Raw genomic sequence first — 20,965 nt, forward strand, 5'->3', positions numbered from 1 at the left:
GACACTAAAATGGCATCTCTACTGTAGAAATAAACTTTACATGAAACAAAAAATCAACAGTGACCTTTTTACTTCAACTTTAAGATTTAAAGAGATCTTCTCAAAATCAGTATAATGAACAGTGTACATGTAACAGCAAAAAGAAAATCTTTGTTTCAATTTAAATTAATGTGTTTTTCATTGATTTTTTGTCCCTTTCTTGCAAAACAAGAAATATATCCTATGTTTTCTACTCCTCACAACAAAATCACATGTCTCCTATATATTCAGCTGTGAACAATTAGCTGTCTGCAGTTTTAATTCTGCAAACCTAAAAGATGCCCCCTCCATGCCTAATATATCCATTAATTATCTCGGAAGCTGTAAAATTGTTTGTAAATTGATATATTATGGAAATAGTCTGCCTTAAGGGGTACACAAAAGGAAGGAATTTGGGGGCCCGAGACCCAACACATTTAACACAAAGGGTTGACACAAATATTATATTCAGAAATAGACGAACCATTTACTGCTGATTTGAATTAACGTCATTGCCACATACAGAAGCCCTACAGATTTAACAGATTTAAGTTCTAATAGAATCAGTGCTAAACAGATCCTTGCCTATTATAACAGTGATTTATTAGGTAAGACTCGGTGTAAATAAACGATTATTGAGGTGACTTGTCCCCCCCTAACAGTTACTTCACACACACCAAGACCTCAAGCACGACACCTTTTATCTTGCTGTGTAAAATACTGCAATTTAAAATCATCTTCACAAGACAAAATTCAAATCCTCAATGTGCACCATTCTGACAGACCAACAAATACACATTTTCTCCGAATAAATTCATATTCATCCATGCTATGCCGAAGTGGTTTCCTGTGTCATTGCTGTCCCTAAAAAATAATGTTAAAAAAATTGGAAAGTGCATCAGCATTTATTTCCCGCTAACCAGGATCGATCAGTGCAGTACTGTTATGCAAAAGTGCTGTGTGCCTCTCAGATGTCTATTGCTGATCTGGGCAGGCTTTAAATTTGTTTGGGAAAATCAGGAAACAAGCTTAAATCATTGCTGACCTTTCTAGGTAGAAAATGCACTTCTGACCTGTACCTGTAAAACTATCACCTCTGACCTCTCTAGGTACAGTAACACTGTCACCCCTGACCTCTCTAAGTACAGTAAAACTATCACCTCTGACCTTTCTAGGTACAGTAACACTGTCACCCCTGACCTCTCTAGGTACAGTAAAACTAGCACCTTTGACCTCTCTAGGTACAGTAATACTGTCACCTCTGACCTCTCTAGGTACAGTAATAATGTCACCCCTGACCTCTCTAGGTATAGTAACACTATCTCCTCTGACCTCTCTAGGTACAGTAATACTGTCACCCCTGACCTCTCTAGGTACAGTAATACTGTCACCTCTGACCTCTCTAGGTACAGTAATAATGTCACCCCTGACCTCTCTAGGTACAGTAAAACTATCACCTCTGACCTCTCTAGGTACAGTTACACTGTCACCTCTGACCTCTCTAGGTACAGTAATACTGTCACCCCTGACCTCTCTAGGTACAGTAATGCTGTCACCACTGACCTCTCTAGGTACAGTAACATTGTCACCCCTGACCTCTCTAGGTACAGTAATGCTGTCACCTTTGACCTCTCTAGATACAGTAACACTGTCATCCCTGACTGACCTCTTTAGGTACAGTAATACTGTCACCTCTGACCTTTCTAGGTACAGTAATACTGTCACCTCTGACCTCTCTAGGTAGAGAAAATACACTTCTGACCTTTATAGGTACAGTAACATGTCAAGAAATATAGGCCTTCATTAGAACAGCAATAGCTGATCGGGTTCATCACAGTGCTTGTAAGGACTGGCTGATTAATCACTTAATAGAAACACAGGATTTTCTGTGCACTGCTGCGGTAAAAAGGTGTAACTTGGTAAGTACCACGCACGACAGTCAGAATTTTGGGGATAGTCTGGTGTAAAGAAGCCATCAAACATTTAGATTGTCACCTGCTGTGTCAGTTTAGAGCAGAACAGTCTGTATACAGCATCAAGGCAGTTAAGGTTCCCCATACCACTGCCGAAAACTTGAACTATATGCAGTTGAAGCAGATTCTTCAAATATGACTACAGCTTCGATAAAACATTTCCGAAAGAAAAAAAATACCTGGTGATGAGTGTAAAATTTCAGTGGGGCTAGACCAGGGTTCGAACCCTGGACGTTAAACCGTTATACTGGTACTCTAACCACAGTTAGCTACCTGATCAACGATTGTGCTATGGTCCAATTGTGCTACAAATACATGCAAATTGAAATTAAGGGGAGGTTACTGTATATAAGATAAATTACCACAGTGAAAGTCTCTGGGCCTGTATTCATGAAACCGTTCTCATGTTCAAGCATTAATTCTGTGCTCAAACCAATTTTCTTGTAATTATATAACTCGCTTAAATCATTTCAAATGATCAAAAAGTCAAATATAAACACTGAAAACAGTATTGATCAGATTAATTACAGTATCTTCAATGTTTTTCCAAATCAATAACAAAATTAAGAAAAAAAAAATATAAATTTATACGGGGAACAAGAAATTTGGCACAAAATCCATGCTTGAGCATGAGAATGGTTTTATGAATACTGCCCCATGTGCTTTGCCTGCAGTGGGGGAAGGTTCCTATATATACTGACACTGTATACAGCAAACAGTCATCAGACGGGTAGCATTGTCGGGATGTTGACTGATGTCAAACATTTAAAAGCAAATAGCTTATATTTTTAATATGACTGGATAATATTTTTGAGATATCATCTTGAATTCCTTTCTAAATTAATTTGAGACCTGTTATCGCTTATATATGTTTCGATAAAAACTAGCATTTATTCATACAGATTATTCCATCTAAAACTTGTATGGAAATATTAGCTTTAGATAACTACAATAATAACCTAATAACCCCATGACGCTGCCACCGATATACTAACTACCGGTAGGCTTAAATCACCCCAGAAAGGTCACACTATAGCTAGCACTATCCCAGTCAGATAACAGGCTAATTCACATAGCTAGTACTCAGTAGGAAATGTTTACAAAATGAAAGTTGTACTTGATGACTACAGTATCAGAATCAGGCTTTAGAGATTATCAGAGGCTATATGTAAAGTAACACAGTACTACAGGCTAAACTACCGTATCTGACCCCATAAGTTCCCTGGACGCTTAGCAATTTGGGAAAACTGAATGAATGAAAGTAAAATCTTAAAAAATTCTCAAAAATAGCCATAACATTCCCTTTTTTTTTTCAATTTCACCATTAAGGTAAAGTGAAGCCCCCCTGCCCCACCCTAAATTATCTACCCCAGACTTAATTGTTGTGACTTTCAGATAGAATACATCAAATTGAAGTACACTTAAAGAAAATGAATGAAAAAAGGTTGTCAGAATAGAAACTGATGGCAGCCTTTATTTCATCATGTCATTATTACCATAATGGTAATATGAACTGCGGTTCATTTCACCATGCTTCACCATACCATGCTACACCGGTAAGTAAGTCAAATTAAAGGGATACGACCCTCAGATCAGAGGAAAAAAAAGAATGAGGCGCACTTATTAGGTTGTATACTGTACGTACTACAGGTTATTACAACATAAAACATCACTTAGTCAAAACATCCAAACCACAACAGGTAATGAGCTAGGGATAAAATTACAGGTAACAATATTATTTACACCACTACAGTACAATATGGATTTCACCGTATGTATACCTCTGATTTTTTATTTTTTTTATCAGGAACATCATCAATTTTGGAAATATACAACAATTTTTTTTTCATTTTCTAAACTTATATCTTCCTCAAAACTAACATGATAAGTCTTCTGATGAATGCCTTACTAGTATAAATAAATATATCAAGTGTCTGTAATACTCAAACAATCTCGGAAAACGTTTTTTATTTTATTACCCATGAAATCCGGTATTCCCCAGAGAACTGAAATGATGTTCAGACTTCGGCAATTAAGTACTGAAGTGACAGGAGAATCCCCTCAGGAAGCCATCACCATTGATTAAACGTCCGAGTTTGTCCAAACCTTCTTTACGAAAGCTCCTTAAAATCACCAATGAGTTGTGGAGGAATTATCATACCCATTCATTATCATAACTTACCAAAATTGTAACTACAAAGGGGGAAAAAATGCACTTTTCTGTGAAATTCATTTCCATATTCATTCAAAATATGCATGTACATTTGTATAACCTTTAGCTAAGTTTACCTGTATGAGTTAGTTACCTGTATGACAAGGTAAAAAATGTTCTGAACTAAACTTTTTGTGAGGTCTTCTTGTACAATTGTAAGTAAGATGTAAAAAAACTAAAAATTCTACATTCCAATATTTTAAATTCAATAAATAAATTTAAAGTGATTATTAAAAAACTCTACACCCTACTTTTTGAGAATTGTGTTGTAAGTTACCTTTATTTGATTTAAGATATTAATATTTTTGCTAATTCATGAGATAATTGATGGCAGCCAAAATAGATTGTAAACATTTATTTACACACATTACCATAGCATATAGATAAATGTTTGTGAAAAAAAATTCAACTTATGAATTTCTATTACTATTCATTACCATTTTGTTACTTTCAAAAATTAAAATTAAATGCAGTTTTGTCCGTTTAATTACCGTAGACACTCACTTTTTACACAATTTCTTTTAAAGTATGTTTGATATTAATCACTTATACAAATAGTTGACTTTGTATAAATCAGATATATTGATCGAGTTATCTTTACAGAGTACTTGCCCTTTGTACATTAGAATGTAACTCGGAAATTTCGAAGTAATTTTGTTAAAACTTGGTCAAGTTTACCACCATCGATTTCTAAATTTGACAAGCCATGTATGGAAAGACATTCTATGTGCCATGATGCCTTATTTCTATTTACCGTCAACTTACTGTGGCACCAATAACAAACAAAGGGCAATAACTCAGTAATTGAATCAATATCTGACACACATGCACAACCATAATGAATCGCAGCAATTCGTAAGCAAATTAGACAGAAATTGATGGACAAGTTGTCGAAACAAGTTTGTAACTCAGTAAATAATTATCAGTTCGATATATCTGTTACACATGCAATACTACAGTTCCAAGAACAACAGATTGAACGTGATGGAGTAGCTGTTTGGATAAGAACTTAATGGATAAGTGGACAACGCCGTACCCCGATATGTTGTCCCGTCTCAATGGGTGTGGGAATCGTACAGATGTGACATCCAGCTGCAGAGGACTTGTCGCTAGTACAGTTTTAAACACAGTTTCTGCAGCAGTGCACAACACTTACTTTCTTTGAATTTAAATCTGTCCTGATTTCGGTGTTGAGACCTACATAATCATTTCGATCCTGATGGCCTACTAGTCAAGGCGGAAAAAATCTATGGACAAAGATCTAGAGCAGTACCATTTCTGGGAACATCAATCATAGTGACAGTTCTTCACATTATCTGACAAAATGACAAAAGGTTAAGGTCAAGGTCACGAAATTGTGAAGCTCCAGGCAGTATGGACCAATGCCAAATCACATGGATAAAAGTCAATACTGGAAAACAGTATTAACTCATTGACCCCTGAAAACACATTTGAACTCTTCCAATTCAAGGGTTGGAATAGTTCTTTATGAAATTTCAGGGGTGAATGAGTTAAACTTGACCATCACTGTTTCAAACAAATGTTTTGGATTGACATTAGAAGAATTGATTTTAGTAAAAACACGATTTTTGTCCCGTAAGCATAGCTCCAAAGTTCATTCTTACATCTGTTTAACAACTCAATTACTATTAGTGGTGTCATTAAGAAATCTAAATCACAATCTGCTAAGGGCAGACAACTCAGACCTCTATAAAGGAAGAGACACATACTGTAAAAACAAAAACTATGGAGATATATTTCACAATCTGTCAAGGGGAGACAACCCAGACAATAGATGTAAGATCTTCCCACAATCTGATAAGGGGGAGACAACCCTGACAGCAGAATCAGAAATTTTGTCATTAAAAGAGTATTTTTACAATATTTCAAATGGAAACAACCAACACAGTGGAAGCAGAAACTACTTGGAAAATCTTTATCACAATCTGTTAAGAGGAGAAAAGCCTGAAAGTATAGTCAGACCTATTAAAAGAATATTTTCACAATCTTTTAAAGGGAGACAACCCACACAGTAGAAGCAGTAACTGCCAAGAAGATTTTGTCACAACATGATAAAAGGGAGACAGCAAGCAACATCAGTCACACATTTGTCTATAGTGAAAAGCAATTAAAACATTCTTATCTTATTTTAAATCGATATCAGGGTAAGATTGCTCAGTTAATACTTCGGTTCAACATCCTCTATCACACACGATGGACTCATTAGAGAGTCAGGCAGAGCTTAACATGGTTAGCTGAAGGTACAAACCTATCTAAGTGCCGTCATGTAAAGTTTATCATAGAATCTGGTGGAGCCTAAACACAATATCAAGGGAGAAAAAATAAATAACTTTGAGTATCTCGCAATGCATGTACTAGAAGGCGGGGACATTGATTATCTTCATATAAACTACAACCCGTTTGTGGAGAACGGTACTTCTGGATTGAAGTTTTAATTTCGACAAAATCTATTACTGCATACACAATACTGCAACTTTTTGGATTTACTATTTGCGAAGTAACACCCAATGCAGACTCAACGCATCAACAAGACTTGATGGTGTCTGGATTACTGTAGAAATAAGAAAAGGGGAACACTGGTTCTAACCGGGTAAAGTATGTTCACCTCCCAGACTACAGGGGCCAAAGTGTAATAAATCTCTTGTTTATCTGCTGATAACACACATGTACTGCATACCTAACCCAAGTGAGTACCCCTCCCCCTATATATATACCCCCCAACAGATAGGGGTGATGTCATTTGTCAGGCCCCCTGTTCGGTACAGCCCGATTACAGTATCCGTGTAGAATCTCCGCCATTCTCCTCATACTTTATGGCCGTCCTTTATGTGTGGCCTAATACGTTACAAAATCTCCATGTTCGTCGGCTATATCGTAACAATGCAGGCCATTCATATTTAGAAAGTTATAGATGTTTCTGTCAAGTGTTAAGATGAAAAGTCGACTTTTATGCCCTTTTCAATGATATAGTCCCATATTCCTGTCTATAAATTGTGCTGCATGGCTGTTTTTTATGTAGATAATCTTTTGTTATCACTCCATCAGACTTTATTAATGATACGAGCGGACGAAACTCGCTTAGCATAACAACAATGCAAACCTAAGATCAGCTGAAGGTGCCTAGTCCTACTGCAGGCAAAACACTGGAGAGTTCCACTGAAGTAACTTTTGGATATAACTGTACAGTAGCACTTGGGGAGGGTACAACTGTTGAAAAGTGAGCTCAGTTGGTAAACTCATTCACCCTTGAAGACACATTTGAACTCTTCCAATTCAAAGGTTGGAATAGTGCATTATGCAATTTTTAGGGGTGTCAATGAGTTAAAGACAGAACAATGATCGAAAGCCCCATAATTCAAATCCTGACCAGTATGTATTGCATTTTTACACTTAGAACGATGTTGTTGATTTTTTTTCGTCTTTGTTATATTTTCATAAAAAAATCTGCAAGGTATGATTTTTTCCAGAAATGATTTATCAAAGCTAAAGTTAGGTCTGAAAAAGTTTCCTGTTTCATACATGTAGCTACAGTTAAGATTTTAGCAGTGGTGCTGGGATCCTATAGGGCCGGCCGCATTACTCATTTATTTGAGGTAAAATCAGACTTTTCAAATATTATATACTTATCTGGTTTGAGAATTTTAACATGTATGTAAATGTTTGAGCATTATCTAACCTGAAATCCCGATACCGTATACACTGGAATGGGTCAACACAGAATTTCATAAGATTATGAAAAGGCAGAATCCTAATTTTATATGTACCAGTATTAATTGTTCTGGTATGTAAATATGTTTACAATGATGTAACTAATATATGTATACACTATCCCGGGAAATTTTCACCGCAGTTTAATTTTTGCCTTTTTCACCCTCCGCAATGAGGGCGAATTTATCATACCAGGTAAAAATTTTAAACAACATAATATGCATAAGTAAATCACTAAAGAGAAAACAGAAATATTAACGACACTATACCGAAAACCAGTTTATTAAACCAATTGTCATAAATAGAAATCCCTCACTTTAATAGCAATTACACCTTTTATAAAGCATCATTTATGAAAAAGAGGCAAGAGTTATATTGCAGCTTAAGTACTTCATAAATATCCAATTCTTTATTATCCTTCATACGAATTTGAATTAAAAATGAGGTCAATAAATACAGCATTCAGTAAATCAAGGAAACCCGTCAGAATGGGATGTTTATCCAATTCGTGCCTTTCCCATGTAGACGTCGGAACGGAACAGCCAACTCATCGCATGGAAAGAGAATTCATCATTTATACTCTCCAATAAAAGTTTGGAAAGTTAATGTACATTGTATGTCGCACTCAACAGTATTGATTCTAAACTATACATCAAAAGTTTTACTCCAGTGACACAACGTTCCTGTGACAGTCACGAACACTAAAGTAACGGTACCGTGACCTTCTCCAGCAAAAAGCACAACAACAATCAGTTTCGATTTTGTTGCATCAGTACTAATATTTTTTCATGAGTGGGTAGCAAAATTGAGAATGCTGGTATATCCTTCCATGCATATGAGTGAATTGTGGGAAAATCGTTCAATTTTCTATGTAGATGTTTTACAACTTTTTTAAGTACATGTACAATGACTAAAATATTACTGCATAAAAACTGTTTTGGGAATTTGTAGCGTAATATTTGGCGCCATATTCTAATGACGTCACACTTGACAAAGCTGTGTGCCTTATTGAAAGGGCTACTCAATGCAATCATTTTGTTTCCTGCTATTGACTGGTGAGCATATAAAAATGTTATCAAGTGTGTAGTTAAGTAACTACCTTAGCGTAGTGTATCAACGGTGTACCAAAATAATCACTTTGTCTGCTGCTGTGTCAGCTTGAAAGCAGTGAATAGGAAGTACCATTCTGATTGGTCAATACTGAAGTGATGTTGTCATTTTGAAGAAATAACATTCTGTACATCTTCACTGCAGTTTTTATCAAATAACCACGGTGGCCAAGTGGTTAAGGCATCTGACCGGTGGCTAAGTGGTTAAGCCTGACCGTATACAATGACTAGCCCTCCACAACTGGATCTCGGGTTCGAGGACTGTGTGGGGTAGTCACAAAAGGTACTGGCCACAGGTCTTTGGTCTTTCTCCAGATACTCTGGTTTTTCCTCATAACTGTTCACAGGATGTAAAGCACCGACAACCAAATCAAACCATCCATCTTTGATTTACGATGAATATATCGGTACTGAGCATGTACAGAATAGGGATGAATAATAACAATCCAACATGCATTACAGGACAGCAAAGTCTCTGTCAACAAAGTCTTTGTCGACCACGTCTCTGTCGACCAAGTCTCTGTCAACCAAGTCTCTGTCAACAAGGTCTCTGTCGACCAAGTCTCTGTCAACCAAGTCTCTGTCAACAAGCTAGGTCTCTGTCAACCAAGTCTCTGTCAACAAGGTCTCTGTCAACAAGGTCTCTGTCGACCAAGTCTCTGTCAACCAAGTCTCTGTCAACAAGGTCTCTGTCGACCAAGTCTCTGTCAACCAAGTCTCTGTCAACAAGGTCTCTCTCAACCAAGTCTCTGTCAACCAAGTCTCTGTCAACAAGCTAAGGTCTCTGTCAACCAAGTCTCTGTCAACCAAGTCTCTGTCAACAAGGTCTCTGTCAACCAAGTCTCTGTCAACCAAGTCTCATTACAGATATTTATGAAACCATAACTTATAAAACTCACCAATATTGCTGCAATTAAAGGTGTGTTGTGAAGAGAAATGAGACAGATTATGTACACCTGTTGTATAACTACGCCAGGAATGTTACAGCCAGGTGTGAACTACTTTATTGGTTGTCTCCGATGACATTATAATATATATACCAGCATACGGAATGAATCTCATAAACATGTAGTGTAAACATGGTTTTTGATGCACATATTCTGTCAGACTAAAAGGTTGAAGATCACATTCAGTCCAACAATAAGCAAGACCCCATTAATTCAGGCATACAGGACCACATTGGTTCAGGCATACAGGACCACATTGGTTCAGCCATACTACAAATAATTGGTTCAGACATACAGGACCACATTGGTTCAGCTATACTACACATGATTGGTTCAGACATACAGGACCACATTGGTTCAGCTATATTACACATAATTGGTTCAGACATACAGGACCACATTGTTTCAGCTATACTACACATAATTGGTTCAGACATACAGAACCACATTGGTTCAGCTATACTACACATAATTGGTTCAAACATACAGGACCACATTGGTTCAGCTATACTGCACATAATTGGTTCAGACATACAGGACAACATTGGTTCAGGCTTACAACACCACATTGGTTCAGCCATACTACACATAATTGGTTCAGGCATACAGGACCACATTGGTTCAGCTATACTACACATAATTGGTTCAGACATACAGGACCACATTGGTTCAGGCTTACAACACCACATTGGTTCAGCCATACTACACATAATTGGTTCAGGCATACAGGACCACACTGGTTCAGCCATACTACACATAATTGGTTCAGGCATACAGGACCACACTGGTTCAGCCATACAACACCACATTTGTTCAGCCATACTACACAAAATTGGTTCAGGCATACAGGACCACACTGGTTCAGCCATACTACACATAATTGGTTCAGGCATACAGGACCACATTGTTTCAGCTATACTACACATAATTGGTTCAGGCATACTGCACATAATTGGTTTAGGCTTACAACACCACATTGGTTTAGGCTTACAACACCACAATGGTTAAGGCTTACAACACCACATTGGTTTAGGCTTACAACACCACAATGGTTCAGGCATTAAATACCACATTGGTTCAGCCATACAACACCACATTGGTTCAGCCATACAACACCACATTGGTTTAGGCTTACAACACCACATTGGTTTAGGCTTACAACACCACAATGGTTCAGGCATTAAATACCACATTGGTTCAGCCATACAACACCACATTGGTTCAGCCATACAACACCACATTGGTTTAGGCTTACAACACCACATTGGTTTAGGCTTACAACACCACAATGGTTCAGGCATTAAATACCACATTGGTTCAGCCATACAACACCACATTGGTTCAGCCATACAACACCACATTGGTTTAGGCTTACAACACCACATTGGTTTAGGCTTACAACACCACAATGGTTCAGGCATTAAATACCACATTGGTTCAGCCATACAACACCACATTGGTCCAGCCATACAACACCACATTGGTTCAGGCTTACAACACCACATTGGTTCAGCCATACAACACCACATTGGTTCAGCCATACAACACCACATTGGTTCAGGCTCACAATACCAGAATTTGTTCCTACACTCAAGAAGACTAAAATAGTTCAGACACACAACAGTACCAAATACATTGAGACAGTTAACAATACCATTATTTTATTCTGGTACTTAAAAGGATCACATCAGTTTAGCCTAGAACAATACGTTTTTCCCAAACACCAAACAGGCAATATTATACTATGGTGAATTGCTCATAAAACTGATCTCCAAAACCAGGCACTTTACAACACACATGCCTTCAGCCTGCTGCTTTTATAAAACCAACAGAAACAGAAACATCCCAGTACGGGTCTGTTACTGCCGCATCCAAGCTATAGATTTTGGATGACACATTTCTCGTTATAATATTCTCATATTAGCAATGGCCAACAGACCAAACCTGCAGTCAAGCAATGTGTGCTGTTTCTGTAGCTTTTATATGGAACTTGAAACATGCTTGGACCTACCAAAACTTTTAAATCTAATATGTATTGTAGCAATCTGGTAATACACAGCTTTCTCTTTGAGCAAGTTAGGGTGGAGGCATGCATGCATGGGAAGCATTTGGGAAAATAAATGAATGACCTTCAGGAATGGTGAGGGAATTTGAAAGTATCTGTCAGAAAGGCCACAATTGGGTTCCCTAGGTCATTGTTAGGTGGAGCATCTAAAGGAAAGCTAACTACCCCAGTATCAGACAGCTTGACTGGAGTACAGTGCTGGAAATGTCTGCCCATCTGGTCCCTGTGATGTATACCCAGTCTAAACTTTAATTGCGCTCTGTACCACAGTGGCATTTTGGTAAATCTGGACTGTGATGTTTATGATTACACTATAAATTATTAATAAAATCATAAAGCTTCAGAGAATTCTCTTGAGATTTGGTGTCTCAAATTGACATTATAAAATCTATTAATATTTGAGCGAAATTTATATCTGGATTAAAAAAGATTTGAGTCTGGCATGTTGATCTAGCAATAAGCCCATGCCTAGTTATAAGCCCACCCATATCTATTGCAGTTCAAGAAAAATTCGCACAAATGGTATTTCATTATTCAGTAAAACCCCTCTCCCTTCTTTGAGTCAGAGATAATGCATTGCAGGATAAATACGTTAATTGCATATTGCTGTACGTGTCACATGACTACAGGTAAAATTCTCATTACAGGTATAGCTTCATCGGGTCATCTTCCATTATCCTTCCATGATAGTTAATCACAAATACAATATACTTGTACTACATTTGTAGGGTGGATGGTGAGCAGTCCACACTTTACAAAATGCCCAGTAGTGAAGCTTGGGGTATAATTTATAAGGGGATAAGAAGGGAGGAGGGTAAAACACTTCCCTCCTCACACAGAAATCTGGAGATAATTATACACACATAGTTTCTTTACCAACTTCAAAGTACCGACTTCTCAGGCTGTCTTTTATGACTAAACTGTTACAAAATGCTGCCTAAGTTAGTTACGGCTTAGGAACCCAAACAAAATTTGACTGATATAGAAAACTTCATTTATATAATGTTTAACGTCTTCCAACACCCAAAAACCAGCTACTCTTCAAGACATTATTACTTCAACACAAGACTGACACTTTGTGAAGCTAGGTAATGTCTGTGTTTAAAATTCTTAGGGTAATCAACCCAGTCGAATGTTATTGAAGTTTGTATAAAGTATGATATTATGGACAGTCGGCTCACCAGATTTATTTCTATACTGTCTTTAAAATACACCTTGTTTCCTTTCATATGAAATTATACAGGAATTTGATGTGATAACTGTTAAGTGCATTCTTTCAGATTTTGATTTATGAGTGAGTTCATCCATCCATGAACACAATGAGACAGTAAGGCAGCTGCGCGGATGGTGTACATGTGTTGACTAAGGGACACCAAGGGTAGGGATCTTTGACAGTGAACAAATGTAGATAAACGGGACATCCTGGGTAGGGACAATTGATGGTGTGTAAATGTGGGCTGACATCCAGGGTAGGGACATTTGATGGTGTGTAAATGTGGGCTGACATCCTGGGTAGGGACAATTGATGGTGTGTAAATGTGGGCTGACATCCTGGGTAGGGACATTTGATGGTGTGTAAATGTGGGCTGACATCCTGGGTAGGGACATTTGATGGTGTGTAAGTGTGGGCTGACATCCTGGGTAGGGACATTTGATGGTGTGTAAGTGTGGGCTGACATCCTGGGTAGGGACATTTGATGGTGTGTAAGTGTGGGCTGACATCCTGGGTAGGGACATTTGATGGTGTGTAAGTGTGGGCTGACATCCTGGGTAGGGACATTTGATGGTGTGTAAGTGTGGGCTGACATCCTGGGTAGGGACATTTGATGGTGTGTAAGTGTGGGCTGACATCCTGGGTAGGGACATTTGATGGTGTGTAAGTGTGGGCTGACATCCTGGGTAGGGACATTTGATGGTGTGTAAGTGTGGGCTGACATCCTGGGTAGGTACATTTGATGGTGTGTAAGTGTGGGCTGAAATCCTGGGTAGGGACATTTGATGGTGTGTAAGTGTGGGCTGACATCCTGGGTAGGGACATTTAATGGTGTGTAAGTGTGGGCTGACATCCTGGGTAGGGACATTTGATGGGGTGTAAGTGTGGGCACACATCCTGGGTAGGGACATTTGATGGTGTGTAAGTGTGGTCTGTCATACTGGGTAGGGACATTTGATGGTGTGCAAATGTGGGCTGACATCCTGGGTAGGGACATTTGATTGTCTGTAAGTGTGGGCTGAAATCCTGGGTAGGGACATTTGATGGTGTGTAAATGTGGTCTGACATCCTGGGTAGGGACATTTGATGGTGTGTAAGTGAGGGTTGACATCCTGGGTAGGGACATTTGATGGTGTGTAAGTGTGGGCTGACATCCTGGGTAGGTACATTTGATGGTGTGTAAGTGTGGGCACACATCCTGGGTAAGGACATTTAATGGTGTGTAAGTGTGGGCTGACATCCTGGGTAGGGACATTTGATGGTGTGTAAGTGTGGGCTGACAGCTTGGGTAGGGACATTTGCATGATGGTGTGTAAATGTGGGCTGACATCCTGGGTAGGGACATTTGATTCTCTGTAAGTGTGGGCTGAAATCCTGGGTAGGGACATTTGATGGTGTGTAAATGTGGTCTGTCATACTGGGTAGGGACATTTGATGGTGTGTAAGTTTGGGCACACATCCTGGGTAGGGACATTTGATGGTGTGTACAAGAGGGCTGACATCCTGGGTAGGGACATTTGATGGTGTGTAAATGTGAGCCGACATCCTGGGTAGAGAACTTTAATGTAGCTAAACATGGCCTACATGGACATCCTGGGCACCGGATAAGGATCTTTACATAAATATGCCTGTTGAACAGTAAAAACAACCAAACAGTAGATAAAACCAATCCTTGGAGAGTTGCTCATTACAATTTGCTGTAATTACATGCATAGATCTTTTGAGGGCCAGCGACTACATCCAGAATAAATTCAACAAGATGTAGATTACTTTACAGTTGTCGATAAATAATTCAAACTGATTTCAGATTAAAAGAAAACAAAGTAAATTACTGTAGTATCATCATCTCTTCAGTGTTGTTTTCCTAGATAAGACAGAGTGCCAGAGGTAACATTATAAATGTATAACTAGCCAACAACATCCAACAAAAGGGCCAGAGGTAACATTATACATGTATAACTAGCCAACAGCATCCAACAAAAGGGCCAGAGGTAACATTATACATGTATAACTAGCCAACAGCATCCAACAAAAGGGCCAGAGGTAACATTATACATGTATAACTAGCCAACAGCATCCAACAAAAGGGCCAGAGGTAACATTATACATGTATAACTAGCCAACAGCATCCAACAAAAGGGCCAGAGGTAACATTATACATGTATAACTAGCCAACAGCATCCAACAAAAGGGCCAGAGGTAACATTATACATGTATAACTAGCCAACAGCATCCAACAAAAGGGCCAGAGGTAACATTATACATGTATAACTAGCCAACAGCATCCAACAAAAGGGCCAGAGGTAACATTATACATGTATAACTAGCCAACAGCATCCAACAAAAGGGCCAGAGGTAACATTATACATGTATAACTAGCCAACAGCATCCAACAAAAGGGCCAGAGGTAACATTATACATGTATAACTAGCCAACAGCATCCAACAAAAGGGCCAGAGGTAACATTATACATGTATAACTAGCCAACAGCATCCAACAAAAGGGCCAGAGGTAACATTATACATGTATAACTAGCCAACAGCATCCAACAAAAGGGCCAGAGGTAACATTATACATGTATAACTAGCCAACAGCATCCAACAAAAGGGCCAGAGGTAACATTATACATGTATAACTAGCCAACAGCATCCAACAAAAGGGCCAGAGGTAACATTATACATGTATAACTAGCCAACAGCATCCAACAAAAGGGCCAGAGGTAACATTATACATGTATAACTAGCCAACAGCATCCAACAAAAGGGCCAGAGGTAACATTATACATGTATAACTAGCCAACAGCATCCAACAAAAGGGCCAGAGGTAACATTATACATGTATAACTAGCCAACAGCATCCAACAAAAGGGCCAGAGGTAACATTATACATGTATAACTAGCCAACAGCATCCAACAAAAGGGCCAGAGGTAACATTATACATGTATAACTAGCCAACAGCATCCAACAAAAGGGCCAGAGGTAACATTATACATGTATAACTAGCCAACAGCATCCAACAAAAGGGCCAGAGGTAACATTATACATGTATAACTAGCCAACAGCATCCAACAAAAGGGCCAGAGGTAACATTATAAATGTATAACTAGCCAACAGCATCTAACAAAAGGGACAGAGGTAACATTATACATGTACAATGTATAACTAGCCAACAACATCCAACAAAAGGGCCAGAGGTAACATTATACATGTACAATGTATAACTAGCCAACAGCATCCAACAAAAGGGCCAGAGGTAACATTATACATGTATAACTAGCCAACAACATCCAACAAAAGGGCCAGAGGTAACATTATACATGTATAACTAGCCAACAGCATCCAACAAAAGGGCCAGAGGTAACATTATACATGTATAACTAGCCAACAGCATCCAACAAAAGGGCCATCCTTTCTCCAATAGTACACCTGAAGAATCACTGTACAGGTGTTTTTTCACAGGATTGTAATTTTTGCTATTTCCACCAAAAACATTTTTTTTCGTGAAAAACACAACCTACAAAATTAATTATCATTATTTGTTATAACCACTAGACCTAAAACACATAAAAAATAAATAAAAAAGGAGGCTTTTACACTATCAAATCCAATTTAATTGAGCAAAATGTTTGGTCCAAAATTTAAGACAGATACATCCATCTTGATATGTATTAAAACATTTTACAAGTAACTAGAACACTGACAAGTCATCAGCAAAGGGCCTGCCATGTGCCTGATTGTTACACACACACACACATGGTCTATTTCTTGTGACTGTGGCCTTGACCTTAGATTTTTTTTGCACATCTACATATCACAAAGTATCCTCTTGTCAAATTTCAAAAGGATAAAAAAAAAAAAGAATCTGAGATAATCTCCGGACACGAAAGTGCCGACGGACAGCAGACAGACAGACAAACTGACATACTTCTCCAATGTGGGGCCTTAAAGAGTCATTGCCTTGCTACAACTAGACGTGTTACAATCACCATATATTTAGAGATCAGGGATGTGCCGTCAGTAAATACCCATATTTGTGTACGTTGCCTTACTCGGTCACAATCTACACATATATAGATATCAGGGAGATTGCTCCGAGGACCCTTGGCTGTATGTCGAGTCTTCCTATACCGCAGACTGCCCAGTATCACCCGCAGGGACAACCATTAATGTTTTTGTCAAAGAGACACATTGCACAACTACATGGAAATAATTCCCACAAATTATTGAACAGCTATGTGGTATTTCTCTTCGACCTTGATATGACAGTCTGCACGTGTATAAAAACCAATATTCCATAATCTTAAAAATACATGTAGCTTTTTTTTAAATCCAATGAAGCTCAAAACTTGCAAGAAATGCAAACTGATCCTTCTACATGATAAATTATTCATCAATCCCATGTATATAATATAATATCGAAACCTAGGATTATACAGTCAGCTCGACCTTGACCTTTGATATGAAAATGCTGTAAAATGAAAACAGACTGATCAAATTGAGGCTGACGGTATATTAATACAATAATTTAATTTCAATCAAAAACAGATTAAACCAAAAGTAATTTTAAGTTACCCCATGTTTCCATGGTGATGGCTGTCCAAGGAACTATCATAATACCAGTATGAGAATCATGCAATTTTCTCTTGTTCCATCAAGTTTAAGTTTTTTACGGGATTAAGTCAATTTTGTCCTGGGAAATCCATAGAAGGCTTTCGTCATTGCAACTTAATGGTATAATGTGACTCATAATCACATTGTTTGGAAGCAAAGCTGGCTCTGTCAACCATTTTAAATCCCCATTCATCAAAAATGCAGATTATATCGTAACTGAAATCTCCGCAGAATGGAATAATTGGAGAGGACAATATTACACACGGTGTTATTTTATGGGCTTTCTCAAATGTTAAACATCAAAGACACAAGAATCGTAGATCAATCATCCTAAGTACTGTGTTACACCACTTGATCAACGGCCATGTGTGGACTGAGTTTCAGCTCCACTTTTTATTTTCGTGAAGATTGGAGCTTTATCTTGATGTAATGTACCGGTGCCGTCACAATACAGTCACAATACAGAGCGTGGTATAAGCTCATACATAATGAATTTCTATCAATTACCAGTCTCTTCTCATCAGTAAAACACCCGGAAATTGATCAAATCAACTCAAAAATCCTACTTTTGTACCATTTCAATTTGAATTGCTTTTAATCTCTTTGAAATTTTAACATCAAATCAATAAAATATTTCAATGGAAATAATCAAACACAGCTGATGAAAGAGAGACATGTTTCATGTGAAATCAAATTGATATTTCAATATCATGTCAATGATGTTTGCAATGCAGCCTGAAAGCTGTCGGTGGCGTCAGTTTCTTTTCTTCTGGTTATACAACACACGACAGCATGGTATAAAAAAAAACTTACCAAGTTCATTTTTGTCTAGTTGCCAACCTTTGCAAAATTTTCATGCTGGGAGAGAATCTATATAACAAAACCTAAAACAGTCGAAAACATTTACAATAATTGGATTGAATTTGAGTAAAAACCTATAGGTGTAGAGAATTCTGCTGATTTCTGACGTAAAAAAAATGAGGGTGATATATAAGGAATCTCAATCTAAAACTGTAAATAATTAGTGAGATTTAAGAGGTATGCAGAGCTGAATGTACTGATAAGAATGATTTTGGGAATTCAAATACCATAAGATGAGACTGAAGCATGCAATTGTCTTTTAGACTTGAAAATGAATTATCATATATTGATTGGACTTATGTATTGATTTGAATAGAGCTTTCCATTCTTACATGGCTTGTGTGACCATACAAAAGTTGACTTCCTCTAGATAGCGGGATGTCAAATAAATGTGTTCTATATATGCTTCCTTGCCCTGAAGTGACTTTTCAGTGAGTTTGCACTTTAAAATGACAATGGACAAGCCCCCATTATTGGTAGACAATTTGTTTTTGTAAGGCTTTAGCGAGGACCAAATTAACCACTAACACAGAAAATCGCCTGACAACGTCAAACGGCAACACTTGCATACTTAAACTGTCCAATGTTCATCCCATTAGAATTTCACTGTTGTCTCTGAGGTGTGGAGGCAGAAAGTAGTGTATAGTCCATGCTGATCACACATGATGAGAAACTAGTGACAAGATATTTAACATGAGAACAAGATTTTTTTTATAATGATATTAGATTTAGCTAGAAATGTTGAAAAAAATGTCTGCATAGTTCTATTTATGTTTTACGATCTTTAAAGCATGTTTTTCAAACCTTAGTTCTGTATAATGGTAATTTGCTTACGTACCTCCCCTGAAAATCTAATAATATGAAGTTAATAATTAAAAAGTATTGCATGTTAATCTGTATCTCTGTTTGAAGGGGTAAACAGCTATAAAATCCCTTTTTTCTGTCGGTATTAGATTAAAGCTATTAAATGAACCATCTCTCACAGTCTATAAAAGTTGAGCATTTTAAACCCCCATCTCTCTGTGTCTGAAGCAGTAATGTTATGAATTGTATCATCTTTCATTGTCCGCAATAAAAAAAAAAAAAAAAAATCCCCCTGTGTCTGAAGCTGTAAAGCTATAAAATGTACCATCTTTCATTGTCTGCCAGGAATGAATTTTTTTAAACCCCCATCCCTCACTGCCTGTTATTAGAGTAAATCTACAAGAACTGCAATACTAGATCATTCTTTTTAGTTTTTCTTAATTACCCAGACTTATTGATCCGCTCCTGTCTGAATTTTCACGTCAACAAGACATTTCAAACTGACAAGTGAGGCCATTATCATCCATCTATTCCTCCAATATGATATGTTTCACAGTTCACAAATTACTTTCTCTCATATTCTCCTTCTGTTGTATATTTAATAAAGTGGATGAGAGCTGAATATACCAGATCAATTTGCGATATGTATGTGTGATTGTTATTTTGAGTGTATTATTTATGACTTGATGTCTTTGTGACATGAGCATTAGATTGTGTCTATACTAGATCCCTTTGTGACATAAGTGTATGATTGTGTCTAGATCCCTTTGTGACATGAGTGTATGATTGTGTCTAGATCCCTTTGTGACATGAGTGTGTGATTGTGTCTAGATCCCTTTGTGACATGAGTGTATGATTGTGTCTAGATCCCTTTGTGACATGAGCGTATGATTGTGTCTAGATTCCTTTATGACTTGAGTGTATGATTGTGTCTAGATCCATTTGTGACATGAGTGTATGATTGTGTCTAGATCCCTTTGTGACATGAGTGCATGATTGTGTCTAGATCCCTTTGTGACATGAGTGTGTAATTGTGTCTAGATCCCTTTGTGACATGAGTGTATGATTGTGTCTAGATTCCTTTGTGACATGAGTCTATGATTGTGTCTAGGTCCCTTTGTGACATGAGCGTATGATTGTGTCTAGATCCCTTTGTGACTTGAGTGTATGATTGTGTCTAGATCCCTTTGTGACATGAGTCTATGATTGTGTCCAGGTCCCTTTGTGACATGAGCGTATGATTGTGTCTAGATCACTTTGTGACTTGAGTGTATGATTGTGTCTAGATCCCTTTGTGACATGAGTGTATGATTGTGTCTAGATCCCTTTGTGACTTGAGTGTATGATTGTGTCTAGATCCCATTGTGACATGAGTGTGTGATTGTGTCTAGATCCCTTTGTGACATGAGTGTATGATTGTGTC

General features: G+C 37.8%; 1 protein-coding gene across 3 annotated transcripts in view; it reads right to left on the reverse strand.

Annotated features, from left to right (window-relative positions):
• The window catches only part of LOC110446687 (plexin-A4-like), a 116,788-nt gene that overhangs the window by 76,667 nt on the left and 19,156 nt on the right, over positions 1-20,965 (reverse strand). The window contains exon 1 of one of the 3 annotated variants that reach the window (XM_021491964.1): positions 9,941-9,965. The exons of the other annotated variants lie outside the window; for them this stretch is intronic. The gene's annotated coding sequence lies outside the window, so the exon portion shown is untranslated. Of the gene's footprint in view, positions 1-9,940; positions 9,966-20,965 lie in introns of those variants that run through there. 3 annotated transcript variants of the gene reach the window in all.

This window comes from Mizuhopecten yessoensis, unplaced genomic scaffold (genome assembly GCF_002113885.1).
Source record: "Mizuhopecten yessoensis strain PY_sf001 unplaced genomic scaffold, ASM211388v2 scaffold2929, whole genome shotgun sequence".
In the NCBI taxonomy this organism is placed as follows: domain Eukaryota; kingdom Metazoa; phylum Mollusca; class Bivalvia; order Pectinida; family Pectinidae; genus Mizuhopecten; species Mizuhopecten yessoensis.